Source organism: Triturus cristatus, chromosome 3_1 (genome assembly GCF_964204655.1).
Source record: "Triturus cristatus chromosome 3_1, aTriCri1.1, whole genome shotgun sequence".
In the NCBI taxonomy this organism is placed as follows: Eukaryota; Metazoa; Chordata; class Amphibia; order Caudata; family Salamandridae; genus Triturus; species Triturus cristatus.
Window position 1 is genome coordinate 233068700 of NC_140583.1, and position 25450 is coordinate 233094149.

Consider the following 25450-nt stretch of genomic DNA (forward strand, 5'->3'; position numbering starts at 1 on the left):
ACTGTCTTGGAGCAGGGCAGGTGCTTTGTAGTTGTGGTCGCCCCCGCCGCCGTGCTGCTGACATCGCACGGCCGTGGAGTGGGGCGGACTACACTTCCCAGCCTGCCCAGCGACACCGCCCACTGCCTGGTTCCCGCGCCTGGAGGCGTATAAAAGAAAGCAACCCCCTCCGCCTCGCGGACGGACGCGCGCGGGCGGCGCCGGGCTGAGCCCGGGCAGAGGGCGGGCCGTCTGTGGCCGTCTGGAGGCCGAGGGTGGCCGGGCCGTGCCACCCCTCTTTGCCGTGTCATTGGGATACTGCCGTTAAGTCACACTATCGGATCAACGTCCACTGCCCCCAGGTAAGCTCCATACGGTTGTCTTAGGCACAACAGAAGGTAAAGTCCTTTCTTTATCATTACGCGATTCGTAAAGTGTCATCCGTCAATTTCCATTTGTTGGTAACAGTCCCATCTTTCCAAAATGGAAACACGTAAAAGTACAGCGGGCACTTTAGATGCCTATTTATTGAGGGCATAATCCATAATCATACAGGAAATACAATCAACCGAGAGGAGGCTCTCTTTAGAACCCTCGTCAAGACTTAACAGAACCACTGATGTTTCAAATTCATCTCAACAGCCCAAATCACCTACCCCGATGATCACCACTGACCTTTCGCCTAATCCCCTTTCAACCTCATCTGACCGACTCGGACATCGGTCAAATGTTGGCGCACCACAATCAAAAGGTCCCTTAACATGAGGGAAAGCCAAAACTAAAATGAGTATCGGGAGGGCCACACACAAAAAAGGTCAGCTTTCCAAAGGGGGGAAGACTCTGCCAATTCCAGTCACCTGTGATATAGGCATACAAACAGAGGAAATACATTTATCTCCCCATGACCAACTACTTACTCTTGGCGAGACGATCAAGTTATCAGTAGAAAACAGCGTAAAAACATTACATGACATTGAAGACAAACTTGGTGAAATGATCTAAATACTTTCCTCGGTATTTGAAGACAAATTCGCCCAACTCACTCACTAAAACCATACTTGATGGTATAACCCGACTTAACTCGACAAATACACCGCTGGCAATTAGTGAACCACATGCACAACAAAACCGGAACTCACCACTCTCACCTAATCATTCCAATAACCCCAGTGTAAATATCCCTACCCTTCTTCCCACAACCAGATTGACGAAGACCCAAGTAACAAAGGGAGATTTAAGACCAATCACTGAACTAGATCCACCCGCGAGCCCCAAAACAACTCCAAATTATGACATCAGGGCAGATCCCTCAGCTTCTATTATCCCTAATAAAGATCACTTACATTTACCACCGGCTGCCCGGCCATACGTCTTGGTTCTAACAAATGTCCCTTCCTTACAAAAAGATTCTACCGAAACATGGGACTCGTTAAGGAATAAGGCCACCTACTGGCTTACTAAAAACACCTACTTCCACCCAAGACATATAAATCAGATTCTGATGGTCCGGAGAGTGGGCTGGATTGGTGACTTTCACAAAAAAAGTCCCGGAGACTGTATAGTCATAAACTTTATGTCTCCAGGCCTAGTTCGCTCCCTACTCAGAATCAACAGGACAACAATACATGAAAACACTCGCATTAACATGGTGTCTCTTGACTATTTCTACCGTAGCGAGCAAATAAGTGCACACAGAGGGAACGGGTGCATTGTCACCCAAAATAGATTTGAACAGCTTACCACACTAGAGGAGGTGGACTGACAGCTAATACGATTGGACAATTCTGTCCCTCTAACTGCGATCCTTTCCCCACCTCTACCAACTGCCCACTTTGAACCATATCTTGGAAAAAATAAGACCCTCCCTCTTTCAACTCACTTAAAACCCACTATTCAACTAGGGATCGCACTCAACTCCGAACAGATTAGTACACCTGAAAATATTCTCCCTCTGACAGTCAGACCTTATAGGGAGGGTGATACTAGTACTAGCATGGACCCTATTGGCCACAAGCAAAACATTTCCAGGATCAATCCCACACCCAAGAAAACAAACTCGCCATTAACAATAACATTCTGGAATATATCAGGTCTCCGTACTAAGGTCCAAAATGAAGAATGGATTAATTTCATTAAGGAAAAAGAAATCATTGTCCTCCAGGAGACATGGTTAACAACCCCCATACATATAAATGGCTTTAAGACTTTTTTCAGCCCAGCGCTCCCTTGAACATCTGGTAGAGCAAAGGGTGGACTAACCATATATGTCTCAAATTTAATACCAACTCTGGAGGCCTACATCCTTAAAACTGAGCCACAATACCAGATCATATGAGTCATCATAAGTAGAATGCTATCTATCCTAATAGTTAATTTCTATAATAACCTCTCGGATACCACATTCACAGAGGTTATTAAAGAAATCCGCGCTTCCCTCCTAAAACAACTTACCCCTAGTAAAGGAAAAGAACCAATAATAATCTGGGGGGGGGGGACTTTAATTTAGCACTATGTAAGAGTATCGTAAATGGAAATTGTGGTTACCAGGACCATCTACAAAATGATACCCCCCATTTCTCACACTCTCATAAGGGGTCTGTTCTGAATGAGACCATGATTCTTTTTCAATTGGCTTTCGCAAATGAACTCACCATTCCCATAACTCCCTTTGCTCCAACATTTAACGGTAGAGGCTTATCCTCCTGTATTGACTTTATCCTAGTAGGGAACATTTCCCCAAATCTGATCGCTGACGTCATCACCCATGATTGCGCATTTAGCGATCATTTCCCACTGACCGTCATAATTGAAACCACTGCCCCACAAAAAAACGCTGAAACATTACTCCATGCAGATCTCATCTCTATGCACCGTTCAAATGGCTACGCACTGAAATGGTCTAAAATTAACCCCATCGCCATTCTAGAAACCATAATTAATGCGGTTCATCCAGCCTTTGAAGTCTGCTTATCGGAGACGTCTACTCCCGCAGAGATTGTGGCTAATTATGAAAAAATAACACTAGAGGTTAAGAACGCCCTGACAGTGCACCCCCGGGTGCAAAAAACACCACAGGATAAACCTAAGTTCAGGTGGTTCAACCCAGTATGTTCCAGAGCTCATAAAAATCTTAAGATTGCCCTCAAAAAAACCCCAAGAAATATCCTTGAAATCTCAATAGCTAGGCAAAAATATAACAAGGCAGTAGCATCCAGGAAAAGGGAACTTAAAGAAGAACATTGGACTGCATTACATAATAGCTGCCAGAATAAAGACGCTGTAACCTTTTGGGAGATCGTAAATTCCTCTTTTTTGACTGGACCGAAAGTTAGCGGCACACTCGAATCCACCATCTCTGAACAAGAGTGGGTCACCCATTTTTCAAAAAAAATTTCAAATCCGACTGGGCAACTTACACACACTCACTCCCTACCAACGGCCCGAACAAACTCACTAAACATGGATTTTGAGCTCGTTGAGGTAGAGCTGGCCCTGAATGCTAGCAGGTCAGGAAAGGCCCCGGGACCCGACGCGGTCCCCATGGACCTATATAAATCGAACATCGACCTCTGGGCTCCCCTGCTATTAAACGTTCTAGAAGCACTGGGACATGTAGGACTACCAACCTCTTGGTCAGACTCGATCCTAGTCCCCATATTTAAAAAGGGCAATAGGAACAGTCCCGCGTGCTACAGACCCATTTCCCTCCTGGATTCTTTTGGAAAAATAGTAGGCAGAATCCTTTTAGCACGCCTACAAATTTGGGCTGAGACAAACAACATCCTGTCTGACCTCCAGTTTGGGTTTAGGGAAGGTAGAGGTACCATAGAACAGGTCCTCAACCTCACCCTTCTGAGAGGGTGGCAGTCTTTACATGGCATACGTTGACCTGTCCGCAGCCTTTGACTGCGTAGACCACACCAAGCTCTGGTCTGTAATGACCCAATTGGGTATTGACACCAATCTGGTCAACTACATCAGAGAAATCTACTCGAATACCACCACTAGAGTAAGATATGGTACCGGGGGTCAGTTAACATCATCTTTTGGAATAGAGCGGGGGGTAAGGCAAGGCTGTGTCCTGGCTCCCTTCCTTTTTAACATCTACACCAACGGCCTAGAAGTAGCCCTGTTAAAAGGTAGCCAGGACCAACCACTTATTAAACAGCGCCCAATCCCCGCCCTCCTATATGCGGACGACGCAGTCATACTCGCCCGCACCCCCCTTGAGCTTCAACGGGCTCTGGTCAGATACACTAATCTCATGAAACATTTGGACCTAAACATCAATGCTAAAAAAACTTTTGTGATGGCATCAGGGAAACATTCACGTAAAAAGAAAAACATCTATCTAAACGACACCGTAATAGAGTATACCACCAATTATCCCTACCTAGGTGTTGTGATAGATAATAAAACTACTTGGAAAAGTGCCATAGAGAACAGAAATGTACAATTTTTAAAAGCAACAACGGCCCTGAGAGTGTTCGCCCGGAGGCTGGGCAAAAGAGCATCCAAGGAAATGTTAGACATTTACAAATCAAAATGCCTCAGTACGGCGACCTACGGGGCCGGGATTTGGGGAAATGCATGAGTCACTTTACTTCAAAAGACAGAGAACTCCTTTTTGAAATTTTTGCTGGGAGTTCCGTCGTCCACTTCAACTTTCAATATTCACAGTGAACTGGGTCTTCCATATATCACAGACGTGATACGTATGCAGCCTATTCTTTTGTGGCATCGCATCTGGTCCACACCAGAATTAAAACTCACTCAGGAACTCATTAATGACTGCTAGAAACTGGAGCACGGATCACTAATCACTTGGCTTGCTTTCGTCAGAAACTTTCTAATGGACTTAGGACTTGAGCATCTTTTTTTAAATCCCCAAAATATCACCTTGATCCCCAGAAAAAGATTGCGAGACATGTGCCTAATCCATTTAACTGATTTGCGCCTGGCTCTTGAACTAAACAAAACCTCTGTACAATTGTCTTTTTCCATACAAACAACTGACCAAATAGAGCCTTATTTGAACTCCACCCTAAGTAATTATGAGAAATTCCTACTCACCAGACTGCGACTGAACATATTCCATTGTTTAATTACTTTCCCTGTGACAAATGACTGGAGTACCCAATTGATCCTGTGCCCTTGTGACGACCTTTCCCCCCAAACAACTTTGCATGTAGTTATGTTCTGTAAATTCTATGCAGAGCCAAGAAAGCTATACCTGATCCCTTTTTTGAAGCTTCTGGGCTTAACCCAATGCAGGCCAGCCTTTACGGCCCTCCAAATGTTAGAAACAGAACCATCGGCAAAAAAGATGGCAATGTTCTTAAAATTTTGTGTGCGACATAGAACCAACCTTTAAACGGAGATTAGCCCCCACTCCTTGTTTTTAAGCATTTAACTGATAGATGGTGTTCACAAGTCACCCAAACATACCCTACGATGAACTGGGATAGCCCCCCTATGCATCCTAAAATTGCTAGCGGGGGGTTTGTTTGTTCCTTTCCCGCCCTGTATCGTTTAAACATTTTTATTGTTTTTTACCATTTTTAACGATTGCCAAAACATTTCTCTTAATTGCTTTTTTCGCACTTATTGTCACTTAGTCAGGCCAAATTAATTCATTTTTGCTAAAATGATAGGTGCATAACTGTCAATGTATTTGATATGTAAACGCTTTTATGGTATGTAATTTCCTTACCGAATAAAGTTTTTCAACATCAAGTACAAATTCCAATGTCCCTAAAAAATCACTTTTTTCCTTTTGATGCTAGCCATGACAAGGAGAGCTCTCACCACAGTGTTCAGCAATCCGACCAAAGGGGTCTTTTTACCTCTGTAAAATCCAGACGGACCATGTTCATTTCGAAAATACCAATCACATCTGACTATGTACCCACCAATACTTTAGGTACTAGGAGCTGCTGCAATACTCTTGACAGATCCTCCAACTTATCATCCTTGGACTCCAGCTGCATCATAGAAGTGACCACGCAGTCTTTAAAAGTCTTGAAATACTCCAGGTTAGAAATGAGAAGAGACAATTTGGTCTTAACCTCCACATTTACTGAGAGATCACTAACACTTTTTTCTCAGCTTTCCACGCGCTAGATTGGGAAGAATTAAGCTTCCCATCCTTGGATGTCAGCTTAGTATTAATGCTGCGGGATGTGGCATGCTACTCCTTAATAGAGGACATCAATAAAAACACACCAAGTGAGCATGCTTATACAGGAGTTCACTCCTATGCAGCTTCTTCATCTCTCATAGTTGAAGGCTTGAAGTGTTAAAATGGCATTCTTCCCCTTCTGAGATTTGGCCTTAACATCATTCAAGTACCTAGACAGTATCTGGTTTCAAGATAGCCTGGGAATTGTCAGATTTTGGGTCATTTCTTTGCCCCGAATCTTCTCAATCGTCAATGAAACAAACGAAAATATCAAAACAGGTGTCTACAAACCAACCAGCTTTGCTCCCATTTTTGACAGGTGGTGGTGGTGACATCCTGTGAACCATTAACTCTTTGCTTCTTCCTGCGTCATTCCACTCTTGGTATAAGAGCACCTAGTGCATCAGGTAATTTCTACCATTGTACCCAGAATGCCACCCAACCCCATTGAGGAACTGTGTTTCAGCGCTGCCCAGGTGGATGTGTAGCTCTCACCTGCCCAGGCATTGCGAGGTAGTAGTTACGTGCTAGACATGTCATCCTTAGGGCTGTCTTTCCCCAAACATTTTGCCTGCTTACTTTCTCTTTTTGCTTTATCTTTTTGTTGGTCTTAGGACTCTGAGCTCTTTATCACTGCTGACCAGTGCTAAAGTGCATGTGCTTCTACCCTAAACATAGTGACATTGGTGTATACGCAATTGGCATATTTAGTTTACTTATAAGTCCGTTGTAAAGTGGTCCAACCATATAACCATGACTTGTAATCTAACTGCTATGAGTAGCCCTGCAGCACTGGTTGTGCCACCCACACAAGTAGCCTTTCAAACCTGTGTTAGGCCTGCCAGTCCTAGGCCTGTATGTGTAGGTTACTGCTATTTTGACTTGGCATTTAAAACCACTTGCTAAGCCGTAAGCTCCCCTTTAATACACATATGTCATTCCTAAGGTAGGCCCTAGGTAGCCTTAAGGGCAGGGTACTAAATAAATAAAAGGCAGGAAAGTTATTTTTATGTTTTGCATGTCCTGGTAGTCACAAATACCAAAATTATTTTTCTTACTACTTTGTGGCCTACTCCTCTCATAGGTTAACATTGGGAATTCCTTAATACACTTTTAAGCTGTGATTTCTGATAAGAAAGGAGTAGCTAAATTATGTTTTATTTCTTGGTAATGGTAATGATAAATCCTCTTTACTGGTAAAGTTGGATTTAACATTGTATTTTAGAAATGGTATTTTAGAAAGTGGGTATTTCTCTGCTCTTACTGCTCTGTGTGACTTGCAGCCTGTCTCCAATACACCTCTGGGGTGGGTGACAGATACACTTTGTTCATTCCCTCTAGACAGCCACAAACACAGGAGGGGAGGGTGTGACAGAGAACTCATCTGCATTCCGATAGCTTGTCCTGGGCAGGAATAAAGGGGGGGCTGACACTTATACCTAAATTGGAAGTGTCCTGTGCCCCACTGAAAGGTTGTTTACCCCCTGCTGATAGTCTGGAGTCAGGGCTGGGAAGAAAGGGGGACTTATGCACTTCAAGGGCCTGCTTTGAAGTCACCCCCCACTTCAAAGACACAACTGGGTATAAGTACTCAACCTCTGTCTCTACCAAGACAGTGCACTTCTGGACCTGTGAAGAACTCTGCTAAGACGAAGGACTGCTGTGCTGCTACAAAGACTGCCACTCTGTGGCACTGCTGAGCTGGAAGAACTGCTTTTCTACCCTGTTGTACTGCCTGTTGCTTGCTACTTGCTTCCCTCTGCCCTGCTGAGGAAAAGGACTAGACCCATCTCACTTGAGCCTAGAGTGGTTCCAAGGGCTTCCTGCCTTGCCCCCTGTTCTGAAGTCTCAGGGACATCAAAGACTTCCTACAACCCTGCAACAGCACCTGGACTCTGCCATCTGTGAGTACTGCCCTGCCAATTGGTGCCAATCCATTCCTGGGCCCTTGAAAGTGAGCTCCTGCTGTGCTGATCCATCAAAAACAACTTATCGACAACTTTGCAACAAACTGAACTGACGCATCTCCCTTTGACGCCAACGCTGTTGCTGTTTGGAAACATATTTTCGATGACGACAGATAGCATGGCTCAACGGTGACGCATCACCTGCATTATAAATAGGTTGGTTCGTCGACGGAGCCTTGTCGATTGCGAGGATTGGAACCAATGCTTTACCTCTGTCCACAGGATCGACGACCCATCACCTCCTCTGAATTGCTCATCGTGTCTTCGGTGCTGATGCTGTCTCCATCCAAGGTACTTTTTTATGTTGGACCTGCGTGAGTTCTGTAGCTGGCCTGCTCTCCATCACGGTCAGCCTGAACTTTGGATTTACCCTGGTCTAGCATGACCAGATATCCCAGGTTGGTGCTTTAAAACTCTAAGCACTATATTTATATTACATCTTAAAAAAATCATAACTCCAGTTCTACCTTTTGAGTTTTTATCATTTTAGTATTGTTTAGTTCATAATATCATATATTTTTCTAAACCTGTATGGAGTATTTTTATGGTGTTTTCATTGTGCTACTGTGTGTGTGTTGCACAACTGCTTTACACATTGCCTCTTTAGATAAGCCTGACTGCACTGTGTACCAAGCTACCAGAGGATGAGCACAGGTTATCTTTAAATATGTATCTAGCTTACTCTAACTAGAGTGGTTGTTCCTGCTTGGAGAGGGTGCAGACCTCTGCCAACCAGAAACCCCATTTCTAACATAGTCCATATATGGGATGTCATAAATTTACATAAATATTTTCCCATTGCATACAGATTTCTATTAATACCTTCAAAGGGATAATATTTTCGCAAATGATATTCAGAACACAATGTTCCTGTCAGATAATACTTTGGTTTTTACTTTGTGGTACCAGACCTCAGAGATTGCTACCCCCTCTCACACCATGCTGGAACTGGAAAGACGGACCCACTTCAGAGCTCCGAGAACGGCAGATGCCCCATAGCCCAACTGTCCTTATTTCAAATAGGCAATTGTTCATGCTTGTTAGACCTGGCATCCTTGGCGTAATTTCCCCTGCCTTTTTGCCTCTAACTCCTGTAATTGTGACTGTATGCTGGACTTCGTTTTTGCTGGTTTGGTTACGCTGGGCCCTTTACCACGGCTGATCAGTGCTAAAGTGCAAGTGCTCTCTGTGTAACTAGTGATTATGATTGGTTATCCATGATTGTCATATTTGATTTACTAGTGAGCCCCTAGTAAGGGGCACTGTGTGCGCCCAAGGCCTGTAGATCAAAAGCTACTAGTGGGCCTGCAGCACTGATTGTGCCTCCCACATGATTAGCCTTGTAACCATGTCTCATACCTGCCACTGCAGTGTCTGCCAGTGCAGTTTTACACTGCCATGTCGTCCTGGCAAGTGCACCCACGTGCCAGACCCTAACCTTCCCTCTTACTACATGTAAGCATGAGAGCAGCTCTATGATTGTTTGTTGGTGCTGAGCAGGAAGGAAATCGTTCCATTTCCTGCTCGAGGACTCGGATTGGGGAGAAAAGTGCTGCACCCAGGGGAGCAGTATCTATAGTGAGTTTGGCGCCATTGCACCCCACCATATTTTTATAGTTCTAGCCGCCACTGGTTCTCCCTCACAGCTACAGAGTCGCTCGCTGCCAAGAGCAGTATGTCACCCCCTGCATGGGCACTACTGTTAGTAGCCATTTTTGGTTTCTTATTCTTTAGTAGTGAAACAAAATATTTAAAGCCATTGAAATATTGCTGCTCCTGTCAGGTCTGCTCATACACATACACGGGTCACCATCTTTGAACGTTTACTTTATACTTTATGTCAAAGATTGTTGTTGGCACATGTGCCCCATCCCTAGGCACTAACCCTACTGGCATCCATAATGTCCTTGTCTGTAGAGTACCTTGCATAAGCCATAATCTGCAATGCACTACTATCTAGTGCTCTGTTTCCATACAAGTACCCATTATGCCCCATCATGAAAAGTAATGAATCAGGCAATTATCTGCATATATACAGTAGAATCTTTATGCCAGTATCCCCTATTATCTGCTCTCAGGGTCTAGAATCCACAATGCTTCAGTATGTAAAACTCTAATACTGCCTATTCTGTAAGATAGCATCTTCGGGCCACGAGCTGTACCCATTTTGCTTCTTTTTATTGTTTTTGCACAGCATAATGGCAACAGTCCACTCTGCATTTACAACTCATGCGCTGCATAGAAAGTAGCAAGATGTTACAGATCTACTTGAGAGACAATGTATTACCTGGAAGATGAAAGGCAAAGGGCACCGTAGACAAGATTAGCAGGGGGCAATCTGTTTAAGTGAGGCATGGATTAGGGGCTGGGTTGAGGCTGGTCAAAATTTGAGCTGGCGTCTGGCTCAACAATGGTATATTACAGAAATACATGTTTCAATTTATAAGCATTTTAGATCAGGACTTTTCTTATGTAGAGCCCAGGCCCAGCTCTCCTGTGCTGCTGCACTGCTCTGCTTCCTCCCCTTCTCTCTGAGTGCTTGCTCCTGCTTTTGCCTCGCTATACTGCTTTCTCCTTCCTTTCCCCCATTTCCCTGAGTACTTTCTCTTGATTTTGGCTCATTTTCTACTGCTTTCTCCTTCCCTCCCCCCATTTTGATGAGTGTTTTCTCCTGCTTCTCCTCCCTTTTTATCTGCTTTCTCCTTCCTCTCCCTCTGTTGTTCTGAGTGCTTTCCTGCTTTTACCTCATTTTTAGGTCTCGCCTGACCCAGCGCATGCGCTGGTCTGGCGAGACATTTTGTGAGGGCTCCAAAAAGTGCTACCAGGCCAGCCTAGAGCTACAGTGCATGTGCGCGGGCGCACGCGTCTCGCTTTACCGCGATCACTTTCATTTTCGCGGCCGCTTTGATGTTTGATCGCGATCACTTTCACGCCCGCTTTGATGTTCTCCGTGAGGCTTCAATAGATTGCAGCAGTTAAAACAAGCATTGGCATAGCCAATAGGTCTCGCTTTTGGGACCTTATAAGTGTTTAGTTATGCAACTGTTGCATGGCTAAACACTTATAAGGTCCCAAAGGCGAGACCTATTGGCTATGCCAATGCTTGTTTACTGTGTTCTCTTTCCTTTCTCCCCCATTTTTCGGAGTGCTTTCTCCTGCTTTTGCCTCATTTTTTCTGCTTCCTCCTTCCTCTCCTCCCATTGTTCTGAGGGCTTTCTTCTGCTTTTGCCTCATTTTCTACTGTTTTCTACTTCCTTCTTCCATTTTAATAAGTGCTTTCTCCTTCATTTACCCATTTTTCTGAATGCTTTCTCCTGCTTTCCCCTTCGTTTTTCATTGCTTCTCCTTGTTTTTTCCTCATTTGATGCTCCCCCCAAGTTTCCTGCCTAGCCCCACCCACCCCTCCCTCCTCCCACAACCTACTTAATGGATCCACAACACAACCCCATTAAGCATACCCCAGGTCCAGCTCTCCCCATGATGCTGCACTGCTCCACTTCCTGCCCCGTTTCTCCGAGTGTTCTTTTCTGCTTTTGCCTAGTTTTTCACTGTTTTCTCATTCCTTTCCCCCATTTTTTTGAGTGGTTTCTCCTTCTTGCACCTCATATTTTACTACTTTCTCTTCCCTTTGCCCTGTCTTTCTGAGTGCTTTCTCCTGCTTTTGTCTCGTTTTTACTGCTTTTTCCTTCAGCTCCCCACGTTTGTCTGAGTACTTTCTCCTGCTACCTTAGATGAGTCGAAACTGCTATTAGACAAAACTCTGATCGCTCTCCAGCAGGTACATTAATCACCAGAGTTATCTTGACACATTTATTGTTGCCTGAAAACTGTCGGATATACAAGGAACTCTACAGTGCTTTTCTAACTGTTGCACTGATACAAAAGCAGCCCAGTAACAAAAGCGGCCCCTCACCCTTCCAGCCTCCTGGGGAAACGCCTGATGCTCGGTACGGCCAGTCCTGCCTTGACTAGTATGGCGCACCATCACAACTATGTCTACATTTTGAACATGTGAAAATGTACACTGTGCAATTATGTGCATGCAGTTGCAATTGCATGAGTTAGTGCTTTTGAATCAGGCGTGACTTACACGTGCATGAAGTACAATTTTAAAGTTGAAGTACATTGTTTAACAGCTTAGAATGTTCCAGCATGCTGTGGTTTGTGATGTAGAGAAATCATGGTGCCCAGCAGCAGATGAGAGCAGATGCTGAGAGCCATCCCAGCTTCCCGTAGCATTAGCTCGAAAAGCATGCACGAAGATTTTATCTGCCTTGTATCTGGAAATAGCCAGATGTAAGAGAATGTTTCCGGCATGTGGATACAGAGCCACTGGAGATGGCAAACAGAACGAGGCACCAGACCGATGCAGTTGAAGAGTTTCTTAACCAGCCTGCTGAATTAGCTTCAAAAACGTTCCATGAAAAATAAGGAATTGGATGAGATCACTCATCCTAAAACTGCACCAAGCCAAAGCAGGATTCCTACTTCTCAACTCAAACAACTCTACATCCCAAGTACAACAATGCGTTGATATTCTAAAGTATCTAGAGCCTCACCATCTCTGGTCCCCTTTGCCAAATCTCTAGGTGTTACCATCATCATCGAACACCTCAAGATGGCAGAGAACATCCCAAAACTTACATCGTCAAATCCTTCTGCTTGGACAAATCATACCGTCCATCCCAACCCAGGACTTGAAGATAGCAGTGTAGGTTTTCATACCTACTCATCCTGATGGAGACAAAGCACTACTTGCTGGCCTACTAAAATCCACAATTGTATCTCTCAAAGCCATACTGCTATGCCTGACTGGTCATGGTCGCGAACAGATCAGAGAATGGTATCCCTCTCTTAAAATTATTATTTTGGTTCACCCTCAAGATAAGGATTAACTGTAAATTGGCTTGCATCACATACAAAGCTCTTCAAGCAGATTTACTGAATTCCTATGGGACAATGCCATGCCGCATCAGGTAAAAGAAAAATGAGAAACAAAATTTGCCTACTACTGTAAGCATAATAAAACAAAAAAGAAGTCTCTGAACCAGTACTCTCATTATCTAGCCTCCAGATGGCATTATCTGATCCAATTGGACATTAGACTGAACCCAGACCTTGATGACTCACCCCATCAGAATCCCTGCTCACTCTAACTGACTCGCATCTTACCCTTCCCATTTCTGCTAATATTTACACTAGGTTTTCGATATAAAAATACCATAAATAAATAAGCAAACACAATACTACCATTTGTTAACTGGATATGAGCGTCAAGGGAAAACCCAGTCAAAGCGGATGAGGATGGGAGTGATATGATCAAGGTTCTGTCCACTGGTTACTAGTCTAGTTGCTCAATTTACAGCATCTGTAGTAGTTAGTAGCCAGCAAACAAGAGTGATCCCACCAACCACATATTTTTTCTTTCATATTGCTACTCATCCCAATCCAGGATGTCGGAGCGCTTTACTTTACATGTACACATTATACAGTGACAATAAATCATATGCGTATAAATCAATGTACAGTCAGGACGTGCTACAAGGCTGTGGGGATTGCAAGGTATAGGAGTCACATGTCCTTCATAGCTCACTGTGCTATATTAAAAGGATTACAATTTATGAACTGCAAGTAACAAAAGGAGCTCAGTGTTAAATGCAGTAACCCACTTATCCATCCACATAAAATTAAAATCTGTCATCTGTGTGTCACAAGATGTGCTTTGCAGGAGACATATTAACCCTCTATGCCACTTTGATTCAAAACTAGGACTGGACACAACATAGATCTCTTCAGCAGGTGCATTAACCTCCAAAGTTATCTTACCAATAATAATATTCCCTGAGATTTACTGGACACACAAAGATCTATATAGAAAGTGCCTTACCCCCATAACATGCTTTACAATGCAGATTTTACAACCAATTGTGCAGAACGTATTTACTGCCACATTTCTGCATGGTTGCAATTTCTTTCTGCCAGAGTTTTAAAAAAAATGAAGAAGTTGAGACACAGATTTTGTGGCAGGGTTGCGTCACATTTCCGGCACAACTGCAACTCACAATCTCATTTTTTAAATGTTATAATATGCTCATATGAACTCATGATACACCTGCTAAACGTGTGAGATCTTAAGAACTGATGTCTCTTCTTGTGATGTCAATTCCTGTGAGGTCATGGGTTGTGATACCACTTCCTGTGATGCCATGTGCTATGATACACTCCGTGATGTCATGCGCTGTGATGTCTCGTGTCATGATGTCACTTGCGTACTGCCTAACTTGGTTAGTCCCCTCACTTCTTCTTTTAGGACTGGTGCCCTGAGTACCATGTCACATACTCCTAACTGACTTGATGAATTGGCCCTGTTATGTCAAACTTCCTATTAGTGAAAGGCTAAGAGGAAGGGCATAATCCTATTTAGTTGTATATTCCAATATTAATTTTTTTAGGACATCTTTATAAAGTAATTTATGAGTATGTGGAGTAGTACGACAGGAGTAACACATCACACACTCACGAATGCTGTTGTTAATTGGCAGATATGTGTATCTAACAGGGGCGCCTCCTCCGCTAATGACGGAGGGATGTCGCCCCACTGCTTTTCAGCACTGCAAAAAATGAAAAATAAAACGATAATACAGTGTTAATATAATTTTATTTTTCCATGCTGAGGCAGTTTTGCGGGGTGGGGCTTTACTGGGCAGAGCAGGGGGGAGGAGTGGTGGCACTCTCTAAGTGCGCATGTATGTTTGGCCGGGCGTCTTAGGCCGGCAAAACCATCATGCGCACTTGGCATGCTCTCTGTGGGCTGTATTGTACAGCCTGGGTGGTGAACATGCCAAGGCTCCCAGTCCCTATCTGAGCGCTGAACCATGGCACTCAGACCAATCACAACGTTGCTGTCATTGTAATAGCAGCATCGTGATTGGCTAAGGGGAGCCTGGGTGCTTCTGCTTCCTGTTCACACAGAAGGAAGAGGACAGAGAGGACTGAGAAGAGGCGGCCGGCTATTAGCCTGCTGGCCGGCAGATACGTGATTTTTTTTTAACCTCCACCGCCCCACTACTGCTGCCCGGGAGTAGTTGCATCTGGTTTCTAAATCTGATACATAAACCAGATGCAACTACTCCCGGGCAGCAGTAGTGGGGCGGTGGAGGTTAAAAAAAAAATCACGTATCTGCCGGCCAGCAGGCTAATAGCCGATGCAGACTATGTAAGGCTTGTTGGGGGTTTGTTTTCATAGCAGTCTTCAGAAATATTTTTGGTTGAAGGGATACTGTTATTGTGGACATGCAGGACCAATATTTATGTGTGTATGCATTGCACACGAAACAAGAATGTACCCCACCACCGTACAATAAGCGAACTACCGGTGCATGTAAAATCATGGCACAATCATTTATCCACCATGGTTACCAAGTGTCTTTTTACCCTCTGTGATTTTTGCCACAGAGATTCCTGTGTAAATGGCAGGTCACAAAAGTTTAAGAACTTTCAAGTAATTCTTTTAAATACTCAGAATCTGCAACCAGTGCACCAGAGTAACTGGGTAATTGCCCCATGAGAAGTGCAAAGATGGTAAAACCACTCCCACCAACAAGTATCTTAGTACATATGGGCACAAGTTTTAGTTTCAGAGATATAATGTTTTTTTCTACTTCTTGACTTATTGTAAATGGATATTGTACACATTCACAGTATTGTTTCTCTACCATACTATTACCTGCTCCTATATTGAACGCTATACTGAATCCAGAATCCAATTTTAAAACTGAAGGGAAAATGAAAGTAGGTGAAGTATTATCTTTTTCTTGAATATGGCAAAATTATTCCATCCTCTTGTGTGTTGTCTTTCTTTTCCACTTCCCTACATCGTTTAGATATTGATATGTCTACCCCATGACATGCACATCCTTCCATTGTTTGCAAGATTCCCAAAGATCATTAAGAATGATGGTAGGTATTATTGGCCTCCCACACTGCTTCATAATGTTGGCTCCATAGTGCACTGAGCAGCATGCCTCAGTGTATAAACATAAATCAGAATCCAGTATTAGAACATTGGAATGTTGAGCACCCCATTGAAGAACATGGAGGGCTCCGGGCTTCTAATGACTGGTAGAAGCCCGGATCATCAACATTCCAATGCTTGTTCACAGCTGTTGCTGGCCTCACGGAGCCTGAGGGGATTTCCACCCCCTCGGGCTCCGTGAGGCCTTTGTTTGACAAATAAGAACAGTGTGCCCTCTACAGGAGTAATGTTCTAATAGCCTTAGAGCCCTTCGTAGTGAGCTCTACCAGCCATTAAAGCCCTGCTCTCTTGTTAATAGCCCTCACTGAACCACTGGAACAGGCTTTTAATGGCCAGTAGAGCCTGCTATGTCAGGCTCTAAGGCTACACTATAGCGCTTCCCAAACCTTTCGGAACCACGTCCCAATTTTTACAATGATGAACATTCACACCCACCTAGCTTTAATGAACATGAGGTGGGAGATTTTTTATTGTAACAAAAGCATTGTGTGGTAGCACACTGGCATTTACAAATAGCTAACTTTTTAATTCAATTGAGCTGTACATTTGCATAGACATACCGTGTTACTGATAAAACTACATTCCACACAAATGATAATGTGTACAGATCAGGTTTCAGTGAATATGTATCATTTGTTCATTACCAAGTCAAGTGTCTTGATTCATTTGGTTCCCATTAAAATCTATGTTTCCCTCACACTTCGGAATTACATAAAAAATGTGCTTCATTTTTGCTTTCCTAACTGCTAAATGTGTACAGTTCCTTTACAGGTATTTACCAATTGTTGTGTGTTGTAAAGAAGATATCCTACAGCCTTTTCTTTCACACTCACTCTACCTCAGCTGAATTGTCACATAATTCACTTTACTTTTCTTTCACTACTTGGACACTGGTCTGGAAATCCAGAGTGGAAAATCACTTAACCAAGTCAAGGTACTGCCCATGTGTGTGTAATGTACATGATCACACAATGACGCAAAAATATTACATTCCTACCTCCAAGCTAAGGGTGGCTGGGGTGGGTAGAAGTGGATATACAATCCAATGTACCAGTGTCTATGTCTTGCATTTTCATGGGGGTAGAGAGCCTGTAATGCAGGTAGGGGTCTTTTCCCCTGCATGCTTTATCCTGCGGGAGCCCAGCACCAGCTCAGGACACTTGTTAGGGAATGGGTGATATAGCAGGTCCACATCTGTATACTTCTCTCGTTGAATGATAGATTCACACAAATCTGTAACTGCCAAATCTCCTGGCCACCCAAAAACACACATTGTATGCAGGGCAATTTACATGCATGCACATCATTTTACCTTCATTTTTTTTGTGAACATACACATGCACAAATACTCTTTCTCCTGGCTCTGCAGTAGTTCAGAGCATATAAAATTACTTGGAAATTTGGCCTATTATGTGTACACCATGTACAGATACTTGACATTAGCACGTACTTCAAAAGCCTCTTGGCTTTTGTGAATCATGTGTAATTAACACAAGGTAAGAAATTAGGTTGTTGGTTGCGGGGCTGTGATCCCTGCTCAAGCAAAAGCTACAATACTTGTCAGGATGAACCACAAAAGACACTAAATTAACCTGTGCTCAATCCTCTGGTATCTTTGCAGTAAAGCAGTCAGGCTTAACTTAGAGACAATGTATAAAGTATTTATGACAAACACGAACAGTAATAAAGTAAAAACACAACACCGATTTAGAAAAATAGAGTTAATAAATTATTTGATACCAAAACGAGAAAAATACAGCCAGTAGAATAAGAGATATGCAATTTTAAAGATAAATATAGTGCCTAATAGTGCTCTATTGCGACTTTCTGTTCGTGAGAGACTGGGTGAAAGTCAAAAGTTCAGACCAACCACGATGAAGCACGGGCCCAATACAGGGACCCAGTTAGTCCTCTAAAAAAGCTACCTTCTAAAGTCTAGCCTGAAGCGTTCCGTTCACTGTGGAGGAGTCCATGAGCAGCAGAGAAGGCATCGCAGATGATTGGTGTTGTAGTAAGTAGTGCAGGCTGGGCTTCCCGGACAGTCATCGCTGTAGTGTGACGATTCTGTTGGGCGTTGTATGCGGTCGTTGCTGGCGATTTGCGCTCTCGGTCACCATGGACTGTCAATGCCGTAGCGTGAAGTGCAGATCTCGCGGTCATCACTGGCAGTCACTATAGCGTGAAGAGTCGGGTTCACTGGAGCTTTGCATTTGTGGTCGGAGAGGGTGGCAGGATTTTGGCACAAACGGGCCAGTTCACCATCACGAGGAGCCCAAAACTTCATGATTTCACCTTTCCTTCAAGGAGAAGTTCAACTGAGGCCACACCAAGGGTTCAGGACCTGTAAGGCACCTCTTTGAGCTCAGGAACTCACTCTAGCAGTGGCAGCAGGGCCACTTGCAGGCTCAGGAAGTTCTAGTTTGAGCCAGTCAGCTAGGCATTTGCAGAGAGGCCACTGGAGCTTGTTATGTCCCTGTAGCTCCGAAAAGGAGGTTAGACAGCTGACCCTTGAATTAACTTCAGCCTGGGATGAAGGGTTCAGATCCAGTTTTCATTCTCATCAAACAGAACAGGCCTCAAGCAACATGGCAGCAGGGTGTCCTTCTTCTGTAGTATCCACAGGACCAGGAATGCACTGAAGAGTGGGTCTGATGGTCCCCTTTTTATATCTGGTGCCCACTTTGAAGTGGGAGAAGCGTCTGGATTTTTTCGGTTCACTTACACAATATCGAGACCATAAATATTATGATAACAAAATATTGGTGCATAGAGCGCTGGGGGTACGCACCGTACATACACGGGTGGGGGTACGACTCGAACGTACTCAGGTGTACATACACGGGGGGTTCGACACGTACTCGGGTGTACATACACGGGGGGGTTCGACACGTACTCGGGTGTACATACACGGGTGGGGGTACGACTCGAACGTACTCAGGTGTACATACACGGGGGTTCGACACGTACTCGGGTGTACATACACGGGGGGGTTCGACACCCCCTGGGGCTTTGCATTATGTGGGAGGGGGGCCGCGCGGCCCCCCTCATGGAGCCAGTGATGGCCCTGGGGATCGCCACCCCCCAGGGCCGGTTCCTGCAGTGTCCCGGGTTGCCCACCCCCAGGACACTACTGTTTACTATGGCAGGGTGGGAGCCGTGTGGCTCCCGCCCTGTCATAGCAAACTGTGGTTTGGGTTTGAAAGCGAGAGCAGGAAACCTGCTCTCGCATTCAAAAATCAAACCACATTGCTTTTCTACACGGGGGGCTGCATGTCAGCAGCTCCCCATGTGGAAAAGAAATGCCGGCTCCCGCAGGAGGCGGGGAACCGGCTGAGACCGTGGGGGCATTGGGGCTCCCCCCACGGTCCCCAAAGGAGAGGGCCAGCCCCGGGGAATGGGGTGCCCGGGGCTAGAAGTGGCCCGGGAGGGGGACCACGTGGCCCACCTCCCCTGTGTATTTTTTTTTAAAAGGAGAGGCCAGGCCCCGGGGGATGGGGTCCCCAGGGCCAGGCGTGGCCCGGAAGGGGGACCACGGGGCCCCTCTCACCCCCAAAAAAGTAATAAATAAAGGCGGGCCCTGGGGATGGGGTCTCCGGGGCCAATAGAGGCCATAGGAGGGGGGCCATGCAGCCCCCTTTCCTATAAAAAACAATATGTTTGGCCATGCCCCAGGGAATGGGGTCCCCGGGCCGGAATTGGCCATGGGAGGGGGGGCCCACGCGGCCCCCCTCCCATTTACTATGTCCTTGAGGGCCAACTACCCCTCTTGTTACCTCCAATAAGTCCCACACAGTGGGATTGCTAAGACGTCTTCGGAGGCCATAACATCCTTTCTCTACCACTCTGCAAACGTGCCTCGTGGCAGACTACGGGATGGGGGATGAAGTCAAATTTAGTCCTGAGGGAGTTTGGGGGCCAAGAATCCCTTCTGGTATCTCCTGTAAGTCCTACGCAGCGGAATTCCTGAGCGTTGGTTGGACTCGCAGCACCCTTTCTCCACCACTCTGCAAACGCGACTACTAGTTAAAGTAGCATATTTCTGCACCTCTTACTTAGAGGTAGTTTTAATCCCCCTGCCCTATTATGTCCTAGGGCCTTACAGAGGAGGTCATGCTAATCACAGGGGTACCCCAACGCATAGTGTTCCCTACTGTATATAGGTGTTTTCACTGTATTCTAAGTGTCTTTTAGCATAGTACTTACTCCAGTCCTGGTTAGTCAGAGTCAGTTACCACCAGTACCCGTCACTAAAATGTAGGGGGCACAGGAGGACTTTCTGCTCCTCTGTTGGTTCTTTCTGCACATGTCTTGCTTTTTCATGCACTTTTCTTCGTCTTTCTGGACTTCTGTTGCCTCTTTCTGCATTTGTCTTGCTTCTTGCTGCGCTTTTCTTCCTCTTTCTTCACAAGTCCTAACTTTGTAGGCTTAGTTAGAAATTAGCATTTAAAAAACCATTGAAATTCACTAAAAAAACATAGGTTTCAGCCACGTTATAGTTAGAAATTAGCATTTAAAAAACCATTGAAATTCACTGAAACAACCATACGTTTCAGGTATGTTATAGTTAGAAATTAGCATTTAAAAACATTGAAATTCATGGAAAAAAACATAGATTTCAGGCACGTTATAGTTAGAAATTAGCATTTAAAAAACCTTAGAAATTCACTGAAAAAAACATAGGTTTTAGGGAAAGTTATAGTTAGTTGAAAATTTCACTCGTATAAAACCATAGAAATTCCCACGTTATAGTTAGTTCAGTTAACTATAACTTGCGCCCCCGCAATGCACTGCTGAAGACGTCACATACTACATCATTCATGACATGGTCAGTGACATCACTGATGACATCTCAAATGACATCACTGATGACATCATCCATGTGATAATTTGATGCATCTTCTCACACCCTAATATAACCTTTGATACACTGTGTCCAAAATACCTAATACCATTTTCAAAAACATGGACACACAAATACCAGTTACTACATATGTAGCCACTGATTTTTAGGTCTACACATACATCCACTCATTCACCCATACAATCACTCATACATGCAGTCACTCATCAATACAACACTATCATATGCACTCATACACCTACACAGACACTCATACACCAGCACTCATCCACAGTTACTCACACACCTAGTCAGTCAGGCAAACAATCAATCCCACTTCCATTTACTGACCTATACAGTTATACACACACCACCTCACTTATTCAAATATATACTAACACACACATTCTTTATTATATAAACACTGATACAAGTACACACTCATCCATACGGCCACTCTCAGAATCACTGACTCTCCCATATAGTCATTTTTATACACCAACTCTCACATACACTGCCTTTTACATATGTACTTAGCTGGACATGTACCACTGAGACATCCATTCAGTCACCAACACACCCATACACACAATCACCCTCCCATACAGCTGTTTCCATATGCACTCTTAAAATCATACACCCAGTAAATCAACCACTCACACATCTCTGCACACAGTCACACCCCCCACCGAACCACACACACACCCAGTCTCCCATACAAATACTCAGGCAACTAATCAATAACCCATATAGAAACTCATGTAGCTACTGACCAACCGATGCAGCAGGTTACACACGAACAGATAGACTGATACAGACATTCACACAGTTTAGTCACTAACCCATGTATTCAGTGAGACACATTTAATCACTCACTTAAACAGTCAGTCACACGCATACTAACTCCTCCATCCAGACACTTATACATCCACTCATTCTTCATTACAGCTTGGTATATGTATAATACATATTTACATTTTAAAGAAAAACACATTCACTGGATGATATCATCAGTGATGTCATTAGTGATGTCATTTGAGATGTCATCAGTGATGTCATCAGTCTGTCACTGACCATGTCATGAATGATGTAATATGTGACGTCATCAGCAGTGCATTGCATGAGCGTGAGTTATAGTTAGCTGAACTAACTATAACGGGGCAATTTCTATGGTTTTGTACGAGTGAAATTTCCAACTAACTATAACTATCCCTAAAACCGATGGTTTTTTCAGTGAATATATATATATATTCAGTGAAAAAACCATAGGTTTCACACATGTTATAGTTAGCTGGACATTTTACTCGTAAAAAACCAATGAAATTGCCCCGTTATAGTTAGTTCAGCTAACTATAACTCGCGCGCCCGCAATGCACTGCTGATGACGTCACATATTACATCACTCATGACATGGTCAGTGACATCACTCATGACATCACTGATGACATCTCAAATGACATCACTGATGACATCATCCAGTGAATGTGTGTTTTTCTGAAAATGACATATGTTTTATATATGTGTATCTCAAGGTCGATGGAAGAATAAATGGGTATATAAGTGTCTAAATGGATGATTTGTTTTTGAAAAATTGATTGTGTTACTGACTGATTAAGTGTATCTCTCACTTTGTGTATAAGTGGCTGCATGGGTTGGTGAGTAGCTACATGGGTGTCTATATAGGTTATTAGTTGTTTTTTTGAGTATCAGTCTGAGTGTCTGTATGGTACGGTGGGGGGTATTACGTAGTGCATAGATGCATGAATGAGTGACTCACTGTTTGTATGTGTTGAAGACAGCATGTGTGCAGGACTGTATGGGTGGATGAGTGTGTGTATGGGTGTGTTAGTGAGTGAATGACTGTCTCAATAGTGTCTTCAGGAGTAACTACATATGTTTTTAACTAGTATATGTGACTATTGGTGTATATATGTGAGTATATGTGAGAGGGAGAGATTGAAAGAGTTCCTGTATGAATAAGTATGTGTTTCTATAAGTGATTGTTTAAAAGACTAAGTATGTGTAAGTTTCCGTAGAAGTAAGTATGGTGGTGTGTGTATTACTGTATATGCAAGTAAATGTATGTTTTATTCTTTATTAGCATGAGTGACTATGTGTGTGAGTAACTCTATGGATGAGTGGCATTGTGTAACAGGATGTATAGATGTATGAGTACATATGATGAGTGAGTACATGTATGAGTGACTGTATAGGACTGTTGGTGAATGAGTGGATGTGTATGTGGATCTTAGAATTACTGAAGAGGTTGTTGTAACTGGTATTGGTATGTCCATTGTTTTGAAATTTTTAGTCTCTATTTTTGAATGTGTGTATCAAAGCTTATATTAAGGTGAGAGGAGGTCTGCCACTCTATCACAAGGATGATGTCATCAGTGATGTCATCAGTGATGTCATTTGAGATGTCATCAGTGATGTCATGAGTGATGTCACTGACCATGTCATGAGTGATGTAATATGTGACGTCATCAGCAGTGCATTGCGGGCGCGCGAGTTATAGTTAGCTGAACTAACTATAACGGGGCAATTTCATTGGTTTTTTACGAGTAAAATGTCCAGCTAACTATAACATGTGTGAAACCTATGGTTTTTTCACTGAATTTCTAAGGTTTTTTAAATGCTAATTCCTAACTATAACGTGTGTGAAACCTATGGTTTTTTCAGTGAATTTCTAAGGTTTTTTAAATGCTAATTCCTAACTATAACGTGTGTGAAACCCATGGTTTTTTCAGTGAATTTGCAAGGTTTTTTAAATGCTAATTCCTAAATATAACGTGTGTGAAACCCATGGTTTTTTCAGTGAATTTGCAAGGTTTTTTATATGCATGTAAAATTTATTTCCAGTTTTTTTTTTTTTTTTATTATTTTTTTTTATAGTACGCGTACCGTAAGCTCACGGTAAGCGTACGGTTTACGCAACGCCCGTAATCTATCTACGCTGCTTGCGTATAGTTACGTACTTTGCGTAGGACGCGTGCGCGCTTACGCAACACGCGCACGTTACGCGGAAGTGCCGGGAAATGATTGTTATGCGCATGCGCGCAAGCGCGTGTCTTTTTTACGCGCACGCGTACTTTTTGCCGTAAGCGTACCGTAAGCGTACCGTAAGCGTACGGTAGGTCATGTGATCTTGAAACACAACTTTTGATTGGTTGAAACTACTTTCAGTTCTAGAACTCTCCTACACCACACCCATTCCCCTCATTTCTGCTTGTGATCCCTTGGGAGAAGGAGCTGGTTTGTCTTTGGGATACGATGGCAGAACAGCAGAGCTCTTCTGAGAGTGAGGCTAGCACCAGCAGCACTGTCTTGAGGCAGAGAGCGAGGAAAGTAAAGCCTTCTTACGTTTGGGAGTATTTTACTTTTCCAGAAGGCCAGCAAAAGGTGAATGCACCCTTAGTTACTTGCAAGCTGTGTAAGCGTGTACTTTCTAGAGGTAATCCTAACAGGAAGTATTCCTTTGGGAATCACACCATGAAGAGACACCTCCAGGAAGTACACAGAAGGACACATGGTCATCTTTTTGGAGGTAACTCTTCAGAAAGACGAGCCAGTACATCCACAGCAGCTCAGCCTGGACCATCATCTGCAGGGCAGACTCCTTCTTCTGCAGGTCAGGTGAGCCCTTCATCTGTGGGGGGAGAATCTCCTTTTGCTGGCCCTCTGGAAATTAACCCTCGGTTTGCGAGGGTTGAAGTACGGTGCGCCACTTGTCACGATCTAATTACTTATAGGGAGACCAGTGTTTCCCTGGTGAACAGTAAAATAGATCAGCACACTTGTCGTACCGTCTAATATTCCCAATCTTTCTTTCCTCTGTCCCTGCATGAACACAACGGTTCTTTTAAGAGCCAACCTTATCTTTCATCTTTTTTTTTCTTTTTTTTTAAAAACTTTTTTTTTTTTTTTTACCGTACGCGTACGGTAAGCGTACCTTTTTTTTTATTTTTTAAAAAAAACACTAAAAATCATTTATCTCATTACAAAGTCCTTGAGAGACTACAATTTTTATTTTTAACTTACCATACTCACTCAAAAAAATATTTATTCATTTGTTTTTTTTAAAAATAGTTTTTAAAATGGTTGTAGTTTCCGAAAATTTTCTATATCGATCTGAAAATAAAGAAAAAAGTATTAATATTTTTTATCCATTTTATAATACAATACACATATTTACATTTTTAAAAAAAAAATATTTTTGCCTTATTTTTGCTGTTTTCAGAATATATTGCATTTCACTATTAATTGTGAAAGCAATTGCATTCATCATTTTACAGCGGGCAAAAAAAATTAACAATCACAAAGATTGTATTAAAAAAGCCCAGAATGTCTTCGCACTTAAACTTATCATTACAGAAATGCATATTATTCTAAAAAAATATCATCTAAAAACAATACTTTTTTCTTTAAAATACCGTCTGATATGTTTG

General features: G+C 43.3%; 1 protein-coding gene across 2 annotated transcripts in view; it reads right to left on the bottom strand.

The window, feature by feature from the left end:
- LIPC (lipase C, hepatic type) overlaps nucleotides 1–25450 on the bottom strand; it is a 756670-nt gene that overhangs the window by 536835 nt on the left and 194385 nt on the right. Inside the window, exon 2 of one of the 2 annotated variants that reach the window (XM_085643755.1) lies at nucleotides 25044–25133. The exons of the other annotated variant lie outside the window; for it this stretch is intronic. The gene's annotated coding sequence lies outside the window, so the exon portion shown is untranslated. The remainder of the gene's footprint in view (nucleotides 1–25043; nucleotides 25134–25450) is intronic. 2 annotated transcript variants of the gene reach the window in all.